Source organism: Festucalex cinctus, chromosome 4 (genome assembly GCF_051991245.1).
Source record: "Festucalex cinctus isolate MCC-2025b chromosome 4, RoL_Fcin_1.0, whole genome shotgun sequence".
Lineage (NCBI taxonomy): Eukaryota > Metazoa > Chordata > Actinopteri > Syngnathiformes > Syngnathidae > Festucalex > Festucalex cinctus.
The window spans coordinates 4002408-4017891 of NC_135414.1; the positions used below are offsets into that span (position 1 = coordinate 4002408).

Genomic DNA, 15484 nt, shown 5'->3' on the forward strand with positions numbered 1-15484 from the left:
CCTCGTGGTTTCAAAAGTCTTGGCCTATTGGCTATTCAGTAATATATACAGATGAGTGCTGCAGCTAGACTCCTCTCGGTTATTGAAAAGAACACAACGTAGAGCATAACGGATTACATCATGCATGTGTGAAACAAATTTTGCAGCTGGAACGGATATGGTACTAAGTACTGACAATGACATCGTCTCGTAGATCTGGTACCGACACAGAAAGTTGTCGCCAACAGCATTTCTCATACTGGCCAGGAGATGGTGGCAGCGTTGCGTCTGGAAACATATCTTGTTTTGTAACGATCCATCTCCAGCCAAAATTCCATTTGCTGAAAATTGCCTCGGTAAAGATATAACAAAATAAAGGGGAAAAAAATATGTATTAAATAATAATAATGAAAATCAACCAACGACAATGAGTTATTGCTTTTAAATTGTGGTTCAGATGTACTTAAAAAAAAAAAAAAAAAAAAAAAAAAAACTCATGAAACAGGCCCGGACAAAAACAACAAAAACCATAGATATTTTGTTTCAAAACTTTTTTTATGACAAATACTGAAGTCAGTTTCTATAAATTCTGTTTTATACTTGTGCGTTTGCTCTTGCGTAAATGACCGGCGTAGATCACATGATCTAATCGCGTCATGACTTTGAACTGCCGCGTAGCAGTGGCCGGGTTGCAAATAGTTCAATAACACGCGTAGCGAAATGCGAGCCAAGATGGCTGCGAGGTAGGAGGATGTGTTTTTTCAGATAGTTAAGGGGTTTGTGGTTAACAACGTGTTATGTAGGTACAACTGTTTACGTGTTATATATCTTTTTTATGCAACTTTTTTGAATAGAAAAGGGTGTCAAAGAAAGAAAAAGAAAAAAATTAGAAACGTTTCATCCGAGACTTTTTCAATGTCTGATAACGACGCAGTCGCCGCAGCTAAAATGGACGTTGTTGACCAAAAAGAAGGAAGATGAAGGTAACATCTTAATGGCAATTCAAGCTCTGTCTGCAAAGCATGATGAGACTTTTAAGAAAATATCAATCATTGAAAGAACAACTGAGGCCACTTCACAAGAGGTAGCTAAGCTAACTGTGACAGTCCTGCAACTTACTTTGGATGTTAACCAGCAAAAAGAAAAGATGGAAGGCATGGATACAGAAATTAAGAAGCTTCAGGCGGAAAATAAGCTGTTGAAAGCAAATGTTGCTGAGAATCAACGCTACAGCCGTCGCTGGTCCAGAACCAAAGTTATCACCATCCTGGATAAAACTGCTCCTTCCATCCGTGACTGCTTGAAGGAGGGGATCGACATCGTTCATCGAGTTGGGCAGCCGCGTCCAGACGGTTCGACCAGATCAACCATTGTCCTGTTCGCTTTGCGACGGCATCGGGATGCTGTATGGAAGGAGGCGAAAGGTTCGAAGTTTCTTCTCGACAACAAGCTACGGATCACCGAGGCTTTATCCCCAGAGGATAAAGCTGCAAGAGAAAAGCTTTGGCCTTTGGTCCAGAAAGCAAGAGAAAGAGGAGATAAAGCTGTCTTCCGTGGTCCTTTTGTCTTCATAAATGGCAAGAAGATGAACATCTCAGAGGTAACTTAAAATTACTCTCAGTGCGATGAAACAAATTTATCCGGAACTAGAATTTTGTTTATGTTATGGGACTGTAGAGATTTTCATTTAATGTACTTTCCAAAATGGTTATTTTCAGTGATTTTTTTTTTAAATAACTTTTTTTGTTGTTGTTGTTCTTCTTCTTCCCTTTTTTATTTAACTTGTTTTAATATCTTTTTTTTTCTCTCTGTAAAGAATTTATGTTAAAATTGTTTCCACCTGCCTTATGTTGAGCTAGAAATTTAAGCTCTTATACAGAAGTAGAATTGTATTTTTGTTTTCATCTAGTAATTATTGTTATTTTCTTTATTTTTTTGCCTTCTTCTCAAAGGTGTAGTGATTGTATTTGTATATGTCTTAGATTGAACTGCAAACTGGCGAATTTTTTTGTTTATGCGGGTACGGTTTTGATTTAAGGAAAATATATGTGTTTAATTTAATATTCACATAAAAAATGGGGAAAGTACTGTCAGAAACGAAAAGGAAATCTCTCCACACCCGTCACACACTGAATGACTTTTTGAAGATAATAGTTTCAGAATTTTGTCTGTTCCCAATACTTGTCTATGACCTACTTTAGTTCCTACATTATTTTCTTTTTTCTTTCTCTCTTTTTTTAAAGGGTTTTGAATCTACCTACTATTATATATTGTCAAGTGTTCAATGGTTTAATGGTTGTTAACCACCTCTTTTAGGTGTATTTTTGTCAAGTGCATCTTTAATTTGGTGCTTGGGATTTCAGGTTATCTGTTATAGTTTTATGGATTTTCTGTTCAATTCTCTTAATGTTATGTCTTTAAATGTTAAAGGTCTTAGGGATATTACCAAGCGTAAGTCAGATGTGAAATTTTGGAAAACACAATGGGGTCATTCCTCTTACTTTAGCCACGGTACTAATCACTCTGCTGGGGTATTGATTTTCATTCATAAATTTAAAGGGGATGTTATTGAGACTTTGTCTTCAAATGATGGCAGATGGGTGATTCTAGTTGTTAAACAAGACAATGCTACTTTTATTATTTGCAACATATACGGATTTAACTCTCATACTCTTAATAAGATACTATTTGATTTATTAATTTCAAAATTGAAAGATCTCGATAACAAATACCAGGGTGCACTCCTTATCCTTGGTGGAGATTTTAATGAGTGTCTAGATGACACGAAGGATAGATATCCTCCTAAACTATCCCAAACGTCTATATGCAATAATCTTGTGTCATTGCTTTGTTCCAATCTCTCCGTGACTGATGCTTGGAGATTTCTTAATCCTAATGAGGTGGAATTCACATGGTGTAATAGAAGTATGACATTAAAATCTAGAATTGATTTATTTTTAATACAGTGATACCTCGGCTGACGAACGCTTTAGCTCACGAACTTTTCGCCTCACGAACATTAAATTCGCGAGAATTTAGTCTCTGCTGACGAACTACTTTTCGGCGGACGAACCAAACCACGCGGTCGAACAGCACCACGGTGGCGGCCACGAGTATGGAGAGAAATTTGTGTCTTTATTTTCAATCAAACAAAAAAGGAATTTGCAATCAAAAAAAAATTTCAATCAAACAAAAAGGGGATTTGCAACCTCAAATAAATTTTAATCAAACAAAAAAGGGTTTTCATATAAAATAAAAATTTGCAAACAAAAAAAAACATTTCAAACATGGATTTGTATTTTAATAAAATCTTTTGCAAGTATTTTTTTCGTTTTGTTTGCGAATCTGTTTTTTGGTTGCGAATCTGTTTTTTGATTGAAACCTGTTTTTTGGTTGCGAATCTTTTGCTGTGTTGTGTGGGCGGGGTCCTCCATTCAACCGATGATAGAAGCCTTGTCATTGGTCAGCTTGGAAGCCGCTGCGACAACTTTCATTGGTCAGATAGGAATGGGGGTGTGACAATGTTCGTCTGACTATTTCCTGGTTCATTTTGTCCAGTCGCCGCCAGCATCGAGGTAAATATGACCCCCCCTTCGAGTTTTCCGTTTTGTTTATCTGACATTTATCTAAAAGCAACCCTTGATCTATCGTTTATCCGGTGATTTGTTCTAACCATTACAATTAACGTAATCACTCACTCAGCATTGCTTAGCCATGTTAGCTAGCTAGGTAACTGATGGTCCGATACATGAGTCAGTCATGAAGCTATGTTGTTGGCAGTCAAAACACAAATATACGGCTAATTTGGGATAGCTGTTAGGATGAAGTTTTGTTGTTGTTTTTTTACACTCATAAAGAAACCTTTGCATTTGTTTCACATACAGGCAGGGCTGGGAATCGAATTTATTTACACTAGCTGCTTTCCCTAAATCTTGGATGTTTGAAGTAGAGATTAAATTCGTGATAATTCTGTGATTATTATTTATTGGTCCTGGTTGTTTACTGTACGAGTCAGGTTGAAAAAGAGGGGGAACTCATGCACCGTCAAAGCGGTGACACTGCCACTACTAGGATCCAGGCCACGTAACCGTTTGATTTTGGTTAGTCTAGTCATGAATCGTGATGTTTTGTTGGTACGAGAAACGGCCCAAATAAACGGCCTGCTGAGATAGCTGTTATTATGCTTATTCATGATTATTTTATTACATTACATCATTGCATTAATAAAATGCTAATTATTAAGTTCTGGTCATTGAAATAAGTAGCCTCTGCTACATTTATTATGTCTTGGTTGTTTGAAATACAGAGGAAGTGACAGATTACGTAATATAAATACATTTAGTTCCTGTGATTGTTTCATTGTAGTTTTCCTGTTTCAATAATGTTCAAAACATGTGTCAAACATAACTTTGTCAGATTTTTTTTTTTACATGTTTGGTACTTAATTCAAGCACACTTTTCTTTACTTTTTAGATGCAGAAGATGAAGTTGGTGGTTGGTCACCTCTCTTCATGAGGTGATGCTGTGGATAACTGAGCAGGGCCATAAGCACCTGCTTATGTCAGACAGAGAGCAATTTAAAATATCAATAAACTTTGACCACAATTGTGAGGTACAAATGCCAGGTCACACATTATGTTACCCCCTGCACAAACACCATTACATTTCCAACTGCTCATATGAGTGATTACCATTCCTTTAAATCACATCTACTGACTGCTATCACCTTTGATGCCAGATTTGACACAGTGTAATTGAAAGGGCAAAAAAAAAAAAAATCACATCCATTTCATTTTTTTTTAGTAATTACAGGCTGTTCCTACCAAAATGTTTGTTTTAAGTTTAACAGTTCATTTTCTGAGCTTTCTTGATTTCTTGTTGGCAGGCCAATCATTTCTTGAGAAAAATGTCTGTCTAAAATCTATAAAATGTGAATAATTGACTGGTTGTTAGTTCATATGCATGCTTTTTTTTTATGAAATAAAAGTCAAACTGTTTTACACAGGAATTTATTTTCATTTTTTACATAAATTTAAATGACCCTTTGGGCCGCGAGACACTAGCACTAGAAGCAACATTGAGAGTCTGCAAATAAATGACGCGACCAAAACTCAAGGACTCCTTGTTTGGATTGATTTGCCGTAAAGCAACAAGTCTTTCCTCAGGTAAACGACAGTGGATGTCAGGTATAACGATCCCGTGTTCACCGTGATGGTCCAAGGGTAGTGTCTCTTCAGCTTGCTGGATCTGTAATATCAAATACATTTATGAAAGCTACAGTAACTCCAAGAACTTTTACTCATATAAAGTTTTTTCCTCTGGTTATGTACGCTTTTACCAGCAATAAAACTGCCCTGGCCTGCTCCTCTTACAGTAAACATGCATCTCGCTATGTCTACATTTTCTACCCCTTGGTCTGCTCGCACTCTAAAATAAAAAATCTAGTCAGTGTAATTGCAAAAGTACACCTACAACTCAGATTCCCCTTCTGTTTCAATCTGACTCATACAGTAAACAACCAGGACCAATAAATAATAATCACAGAATTATCACGAATTTAATCTCTACTTCAAACATCCAAGATTTAGGGAAAGCAGCTAGTGTAAATAAATTCGATTCCCAGCCCTGCCTGTATGTGAAACAAATGCAAAGGTTTCTTTATGAGTATAAAAAAACAACAACAAAACTTCATCCTAACAGCTATCCCAAATTAGCCGTATATTTGTGTTTTGACTGCCAACAACATAGCTTCATGACTGACTCATGTATCGGACCATCAGTTACCTAGCTAGCTAACATGGCTAAGCAATGCTGAGTGAGTGATTACGTTAATTGTAATGGTTAGAACAAATCACCGGATAAACGATAGATCAAGGGTTGCTTTTAGATAAATGTCAGATAAACAAAACGGAAAACTAGAAGTGGGGGGTGGGGGTCATATTTACCTCGATGCTGGCGGCGACTGGACAAAATGAACCAGGAAATAGTCAGACGAACATTGTCACACCCCCATTCCTATCTGACCAATGAAAGTTGTCGCAGCGGCTTCCAAGCTGACCAATGACAAGGCTTCTATCATCGGTTGAACGGAGGACCCCGCCCACACAACACAGAAAAAGATTCGCAACCAAAAAACAGGTTTCAATCAAAAAACAGATCCGCAACCAAAAAACAGATTCGCAACCAAAAAACAGATTCGCAAACAAAACGAAAAAAATGCTTGCAAAAGATTTTATTAAAATTCAAATCCATGTTTGAAATGTTTTTTTTTGTTTGCAAATTTTTATTTTATATGAAAACCCATTTTTGTTTGATTAAAATTTATTTGAGGTTGCAAATCCCCTTTTTGTTTGATTGAATTTTTTTTTTGATTGCAAATCCCCTTTTTGTTTGATTGAATTTTTTTTTTCATTGCAAATTCCTTTTTTGTTTGATTGAAAATAAAGACACAAATTTCTCTCCATACACGAGAAGCTGACGCACGCTCACGGTGTCCCAGTTCGTCACCCCCTTTCTTTTAGTGCGGACGCGGTTTGTGTTTGATAGACATTTTGAGTGTACTTTTGCTATTATGGGATCGAAAAAGACCCCACCACAGGCTAGTGTTAAGCCTAATGCTTACCAGCGAGGGACGGCGATTCGGCGGCGCGTTTGCATTGTAGTCAATGGAGTTCGCGCCACTAAAAAAAGCGAAAGTGCCATCACGTACCTCAAAAAAGGAGAAAATCGTGCCACGGCTGTTTAGTCCCAGGAAAGAGGTGAAAGTAGTTGGCGGTGCTCACTTTTTGTTGACTCGCTGAAGTGCTCCACTTCCTTGTTCACCAAGGGACACACCTCCTCCGCTCCGGTGAGCACGAAAGTGCGAATGAGCGACAACCGTTCCATAAACACTCTACGCGGTGAAACGCTCGCGAATGAAGTAAGTCTACCATTGCTACTATCCTTAAGAACTACCATCACAAAGTAAAATAAAACGACTTTATTATACAGTATAATTTATTTCTTTAATTACAATACAATAGCACATTTATTATACATAAAATAAGGTATATTTTTGTGTAGTTTTAAGGCTTATTTAGTAGAAAATTATGTTTTATAGGGACCTGGGAACGGATTATTCTCATTTTAATGGTTTCTTATGGGAAATAAATGTTCGGAAGAAGAACTTTTCGGCTTACACACACTCTCTGGGAACCAATTAAGTTCGTGAGCCGAGGTATCACTGTATCTTCATCCTCCCTTCAATTTGTTAAAGAAGTTTATCATCAATATGCACCATTAATAGACCACATGCAAATAATTTTGAAGTTGGGGGTAATTCGAGACAAGCCTGGTCTAAGAGGATACTGGAAATTTAATAATTCTTTGCTTAGTGATGAATTGTTTAATGAATCAATTAAAACCTTAATAAATAATACCCTAATTGAAAATGATAACAATAATTTTTGCCGGAAATGGGAATTTTTCAAATTTAAGGTCCGGTGCATTTCCATCAAAAGAAGCAAAGAATTAAAGAAAGAGAGAAACCTCCATGAAGCTGAGTTGCTTGCTAAGCTCGACAAAGAGAATATTACAAGGCCGCTTCTGTCAAAGTTTGATGGATGACATTCTTAATTAGATTAGGGGGGTCATGTATGGGTCATGATGACCTCTCCCTAATAAAGCTTAATGACCCTTTAATGACTTCCAGATGTCATATAATGAGGGTTAATGACCTTTAATGACTTCCTGATGTCATTTAATGAGGGTTAATGACCCTTTAATGACTTCCTGATGTCATTTAATGAAGATTAATGACCCTTAATGACTTCCTGATGTCATTTAATGAAGATTAATGACCCTTTAATGACTTCCAGATGTCATATAATGAGGGTTAATGACCTTTAATGACTTCCAGATGTCATTTAATGAGGGTTAATGACCTTTAATGACTTCCTGATGTCGTTTAATGAGGATGAATGACCTTTAATGACTTCCGGATGTCGTATAATGAAGATGAATGACCTTTAATGACTTCCGGATGTCGTTTAATGAAGATGAATGACCTTTAATGACTTCCAGGTGTTATATAATGAAGATGAATGACCCTTAATGACTTCCTGATGTCATTTAATGAAGATTAATGACCCCTTAATGAAGATGGATGATGTGTAGGTGGTGTTCCTACCTGTTTTTGCAGATATCATGGCTGACCCGGGTTCAAATGCTAATTGTTTGGTTAACTTCCGGATCCGGTGCACGCCCCCTAGATTGAGTGAATAATGAATAATAATGAGATTGAATGACGTGATCGGAGGGAGTGGTTTAGTATGGGTAAAACCGCCGGTGGAAAAGTAAAACAAGAAGTTTAAGGTAAGGTTAAACTGTGATACGCTAGTTGGTATTATGAAATTAAAAAACTCTAACATGAAGTTATACATTATATGTAAAAATGTTGTAAGAGTCGTTCGTGACTGCTGGGGTTGAATCTGAAAATAAACGGATAAAACTATATAATTTCCCCTTACTGATATAGTTACTATCTGACATTTTTGTTCAATATTCCTGTGAGTAGGGGGAAGCAGATGCAGTCAAAGATTCATGGGGAGGTCAAATGTATGTCTGTGCTTGTGTGTGCGTACGCGCATGTATGGCTGCATGAGGGTCAAAGAAGTGTGAGGACAGACGGGGTGGCTGAAGAAGTGTGAGGTAAACGGTGGCTATAATGTTGTTAGTTTGAAAAGACAACACTTCCTAAAACATATTACAAAAATATGCATCTACTTAGATCTGATTCTATTTATAATGATAATTTTATGTAGAAATTGGTGAAAAGCCATCATCAGCGATAGTCTCCTTACCCCTGCGAGGACAGGGGTGTTGGTCATAAAATTAAATTAGGCTGAAGAAGAACGGACACGCAGCTAATTGTGAGGGGCATTTTTGGTCTGAGAAAGGCGATTGTTCAATATTCCTGTGAGTAGGGGGAAGCAGATGCAGTCAAAGATTCACGGGGAGGTCAAATGTATGTTTGTGCTTGTGTGTGTGCGTGTGTGCGTTTGCATGAGAGCTGAACGGTGTAAGATTAAACGGTAACTGTAATGTTGGTTTTCAAGAAGACATTTCCAAAACTGCTTCTTTAAAAAAAAACATCTACACAGTTATCCATTTATGATAGTTTTATGCAGCAACCGATAGTTGAAACATCCGAGCTAACATTTTCTCAAGGATTTGAAAAGTGGTGACAAGTGAAAACTAATTAAGCTTACCTATAGGCGTAACGGTGTGTGGCTTTTAGTCCATCACATACATGCTCTGCATAGAGCATATATGCGTAGCAGAAAGGGCAGATGTCCCTATACACTCGTGAGAATTTTCTGAGGCTTGTTGGAGACACTAGGACTCTGTCACAGTTTGAGTGTGTGTGTTTCAATGACCATAATTGTTGGGGGGCTGGTGGATATGAGCGAGGGGGTTGGTTAGACGTCTGCCAGCGTGCTCTCCTTGGGATATTTTCTCAAATACTAAAACCCAAATGCCAGTCCTCTGAACCGAATGACCAGTTGTCTAAACACATTGAATAAATGTAACCCCTCATTTTCCAATGCCATAAAAACATTTTACATGAAGACACAATTCACAAATTGCTCTCATGCGATACAAAATGTTTACCACAAGTCAACAATATTTGAACACAACGGACTTAACTGGCGTTCACACAACAACTCAAAAATTGAATACACTTGTTGCTAATGATGTGACCACACCTATAAACTCAAGTTCAGAGTGTACAGTTTGCTGGAGAGTCCAAACAAGCGCAATGGATAGAGGCAGAGCCAGAGGAAGAGGAATTAGAGGAGGGAGAGGAGCAGGTCGAGCAATGCAAAAGTTACAAAATAGTAACATGGAATGGTAAGGGTATTCGTAAACACGAAAATAAAAATAATAATTTAACCATCTTATTACAGTCTTTCTCAATTGCTAATACACATTTATTGAAACCTGTACCCATTTTCTCAAAACCTTAAACACAAACACAAAAATTCTAACAATTTTCACAAAAGCCGTGACTTTTCACTTCAAAACCTATTATCCGGTATTCAAATCCGAACAATATATTCAGATCATACACACAGTAAGTCAAAATATATTCACCATGAGAGCATTTGTTACACGACATAAAATAATCTAACACAGAGCATCCAGGGTAGGTAGTCAACAGAGGTTTATTTTACATGCATCAACAAACATAGTTTTTGGCACTAGACAAATTACTAACCAAGTTAAAATTATGGTGAATTCAAATGAAATAGAAAGGGTGTATGAAAATAAATTCCTTGGAGTAGTTATTGATGATAAATTATGTTGGAAGCCACATGTAGAAAGTGTTAAAAGGAAAATGTCAAAAATCATCGGGATACTCTATAAAACTAAGGATGTCCTGAACATGAACTCATTATATATATTATATAGTTCATTATTATTACCATATTTGACCTATTGTGTGGAAATCTGGGGGACTGCATATAAAACAAACACTAACTCTGTTTTCAATTTGCAAAAAAGAGCCATAAGGATTATTAATCGTTCAAAATTACAGAATCAACACATCCATTATTTATCAAATTAAATACAATGACATTTTATGACTTGGTTGAGTTTAAAATAGCACAAATAATGTACAAAGTATATAACAATCTACTCTGCTATATTACTCAGACATTGTTTGAAATTAGACACAGTCCTTATGATATAAGGGGTACAAGTGTGTACAAAAAACCCAAAACAAGAACAAATATTAAGCAAAGGTGTTTCTGTAAAAGGTGTTAATTTGTGGAATAATCTGGGAATTGACTTGAAAAGATGTGACTCACTTGTTGAGTTAAAAAAAAAAATGTTTAAATGCAAAGTTAAAAAAAATTACTTTTGTCAAATAAGAGCATGAAAATTGTATATAATGAGTATGAGTATATGATTTATAAATGTATTATGGTATATATTTAGGAATTTCATGTATATATGTTGCTGGATAATGCACGCATCATTTTATTTTTAAAAATATTAACCTAGTATTGTATCAATAATGAAATAAGTTTAAATGTATAATGTATGAGGGGTAGGACTAAATAAGTTAACTTCTTCCTACTCCCTTTTGAACATGTAAACTATGATGAGTTTGTTTTTTGTTTTTTCTTTTCTTCTTTTCTTTTTTAACTTTTGTTTCTCTGCTGTTTGTTTTTATGTTCAATAATTCAATCAATCAATCAATCAATCAAAAAACATGATAGAGTCAAAATGGGCACTTTTAACAAAAAAACATGCATTAGTCTTAGGGCAAAATAATTTAGGAATAGTGTGAAATGTGTTTAAGTTTTATCCAAAAAGAGTGGATGAGTTTTGAGAATTGGGTCTAAGCCTGAACCGTGTGTAAGGTTTGGTCACAAAAGTGTTTCATTCCAGAAATTAGTCTCGGAAACTGAGAATTTGCTTCATAGAACGGGGTTTAGTGTTTTAGCAACTGATAAAAACTGTTAAGTTAAAAGCGGACATGACAATACAATAACCTCACATAACAAAATCAGAACAACCCTATCTCAATAGTAAAGAATACATTCAAATATTCACACCAACTTCTAGGCCGTGGGGTGAACCCCAAAAAAGTGCCTAGAAAATGAGTTTCGCTCCACTGTCTGGGCACTACTTGTTCAATGCATTTTTTGATAGATAATACCCTTCTGAACTTTGGGTTAAAAGTTCACCCAATGTTTTCCTGCCCCAATTTTGTCACAAGCCAGAAATGCATATATAGGTAAATAACAAAAAACGAAAATCTTGTGCTGCAGTTTTTGGTTGTAAAACGTCTTGCATTAAATTTGGCAACAGAAAATCATTCCCAGATGTTATAAATACATGTACCTAACATCAGAAACAAGTATTGGTGGTTTGGTGCAATCATGTGAATTTAGATAATTAAATATATTAAATTTGTGCCAAAAAAACAAAAAACGCTTCAACTCGAAGTGAAACCAGCACACAGATGTGACATTTATCTATGTTTATGTTTCATATATGAAAACAATTCACAACCTATTACGTAATGAAAGGTACACAAGAAGCAGCATACATCGGCCAAAAATACTACCATGCACCACAAACCTGGAACAAGGCAAAATGGACTAGATGGAAATAGATGCATTCAGAGCCCAGATTATTATAACATATAGAATATTTATTAAAGTATCAGATTGTGTCATCACAGCATGTCATTTATACCCCCCGCCCCCTACCCAAAAAATATTAATAAAAAAATAATAATAATAAAATAAAAATCAAATGTGCATTCACAATAAAACCTTTGGAACTTCATTGGAACAGCTCTCTTTTTTTTTTGGCAGACCAATTTAACAAAGGTCTGTGTTGTGGAAAAATGTAATACAGACATTTTTATTTTTGCTTGAAAAGTGTTAAAATGGAGAGTTAACATCTTGATAATGAAACAAACAAAATGGCAGATTTTACATAGATTTTACAGCCCTGCACTGTAAAGTGTCCTCGTATGCCCTGTCATTTTCCAACCTGATGTTGTACCAGCCATGTGTTAGTGTCACTTTCTTGGCTTACATCAGTAGACTCAGTAGTTGATGTATCTGATGAGTGAGGTACCCTGTCTAAAAGTTTGTCAGTTGTTGGTAATGTCTCTACAAAAACCATTTCAGAGTTGTTGCTGGAAAGGGGTGTGAAAAACCAGCTGGGGGAAATCACGCCTCAATCTTCGTTTCAGTATATCCTGCCTGAAATAGAAAATTGAAGGGAAAGATGAGCACAAGATACACATATTCACATCACACTAGGGCTGCTCTATTATGGAAAAAAATAATCATCACAATTATTTTGGTAATAATTGAAATCAAGATTATTCTAAACAATTATATTTTGTTCAAATCAAGAAAATATTTCAACATTTGAAAATAAGACCATCACAATCATATGAAACTATAATTATGTAAGTTGCTTTTGGATCCAACAAAATTTATAATATATTATTATTATTATTATTATTATTATTATTATGACGTTAGCAAAAATTTGAAGTTGCGTACAGGTATAACCTTTTTGTTTAACATGTTTAATGTCCATTGTAAACATGTTTTGAAATCTGTATATGACTGTAATTTTGTTTGTTTTTACAGTTATTTTACACTGCACCTGCGGTCCTTTTTTAGATAAATTCTAAGTGTTCTTTTTAAAGTGATTAAAGGCTTCCTTTTTCTTTTAGTCCACCTGACCGTTGACCCGTCTAGCTGGACTGGCAGGGCTGTGAAGGGCGGGCTAACTATTTTATTTGTATTTGTTATTCTGAGGTCACTTCCCTTAGAAGTACTGATGCCCGATTGGTCACGGTGCGGCCACGCATAGGGTTTTATAGTTTGTAGTGTTAAGTGCTATATCGGGTTTTTGCAGTGCTGTGTATTGATATGACATTAGTTTTTATTGGAGTGCTGTGAAGATTTGCGCGTTTCGTTTGCTACACGTATTTTTGAAACCTATTTGGCTCACTGTCCATGTTTAGGCCGCTCGGTATGTAAATTATGCGCGGCAGTGATCCGGCACAGGGCATCTTCCTCCTCCTCCTCCTCCTCCAACCCATGATCTTCATCAACACAAGCAGACACATCAGAAGCTTCAGAAGCCTGTGGAGCAAGGTAATATTCGATAGATTCTAATGGTGTTAATTAAGCAATAGGAGATGTGCATTATTGTGGGATAAGGCATTCTTTTGCTCCCATCTGTACGATGGGCAGCCAGATCTGCCTGTTGGCTGTTAGTCTGTTGTGTCTTAGGTGACAAACTGTGGCGGCGATTGGACCACACAGTCATGCAGAGGAGGACCCAGAGTGAGATCGCAGATGCAACTGTGGAGGTCCACACTTACCTGGGGGAACCCAACATAAGCAGGATGTCAAAGCCCCTGTTCTACTGGAAGCTGCATATACATATACCCAAACCTTTACAAACTAGCAATAACCTTTCTCTGTACCCCGGCCTCATCCGTCCCTTGCGAAAGACTTTTCAAAAGCAGGAGAAATCCTATCTTAAAAAAAAGAAACCGTTTAAAGCCAAAAACTGGAAATGCTAGTTTTCCTCAATAAGAATGTATGAAAGGTGTCTTGTTGTTTATATGTCAATGTCTAAAATAAAGCAATAATTCTTTCACGCAACACACGCACATTCATTCAAATCACAACTCCCTGCCCTCTTGACCCCATCAAATCCATGGTATCATTTTAATCACTCTGTGTTGTGTACTGAAAGGTTTGGATCCCAAATGCAGACACAAGGTTTTCTCCATTTATTCACATCGAGAGGCAGAAAGTTAGACGCTGTACACAGGAACAGGTGGACAATAATCCGGAAAACACACAAAATTCCCAGACCCTTAGACAGCAAACCAACCTCATTGGTTGTGGCCAGACATGTGAGTACCAGTACTGACATGGAAAAATAATCATGGGCTTCATTTATTTCAATTGTCAAATGTCACCAGCATACCCTAAAAGACCAAAATGTCTCTCCGCCTGACAAATTACCATCAAAAGTGATCAATTTCAAAAATTTTATTGTACATCTCGCTGCCTCAAATGTTTGTTAAAAATTCCACATTTATAACCTTCAATTTAAGTCCAAGATAGCTTTATTTTGAGTATTAGAGGCGCTATAACCAAAGTACTCCACTGTATCCTAAATCTAGGGGGGACGAAAATTCCCGAATTACCATTCCAAATGGGATTAAGTTATTTTTCTGAATCTAAATAAAATCTTAATATTTTAAACATGGGTTATGTAGTACTTTACTGTCTGAAGTGAATTACATAGAAAGTAGGGCTGTAAAGCGTTAATAGATTATCAAGGCACAACATTAATCATAATCACACAAAATCCGCGAACCAAATAGGAGATTTAATAAAAAACAAGATGCTTGAGTTGCAACCCGGCCACTTTTTTTTTTTTATATGCTTTTATTAACACAGTTCAACACAGCTTTACATTTAAGAATACGTCTTACATACATAAAATATATGAAAATCGTTATACAGTTTAAAGATAAAAAAATAAACATTGACATGAACACAGGTCAACCATCATTGGATATTACACAAACGCAGCATCATAAGAGAAAGACTTCTAACAGATTTGACAGTTTACTGCTTTTCTTATTGTTGATTAATTTTACAACTTTGAAAATAGATTTCAATTCCAAAAGGAAGCACACAAATCTGGGGTTGGATTTAGAAAACTTTTGTTTGTGAATAAAAAACTTAGCATAAAGAATAACAAAATTAAGTAAATATTCAAAGTTTTTGTCTTCTGAGTTACTATAGTAGCAAACTACATCCTTTAGATTAAGATTGTAAGAGGTTTTAGAAGCTTTAAAGAAAAAAGCCACTAAATCACACCAAAACTGTTTAGTAATCACACATTCATAAAATAAATGAGATACAGTTTCAACTTCATTTTCACAAAAAGT

At 36.1% G+C, this 15484-nt stretch overlaps 1 long non-coding RNA gene across 1 annotated transcript; it reads left to right on the plus strand.

Moving 5' to 3' along the window:
* The first annotated feature begins 683 nt into the window (after positions 1-683).
* Positions 684-14961, plus strand: LOC144017052 (uncharacterized). Its single transcript, XR_013283076.1, has 3 exons — positions 684-1579; positions 13529-13661; positions 13800-14961. It is a non-coding gene; the product is annotated as an uncharacterized LOC144017052 (long non-coding RNA).
* The last annotated feature ends 523 nt before the right edge of the window (positions 14962-15484 follow it).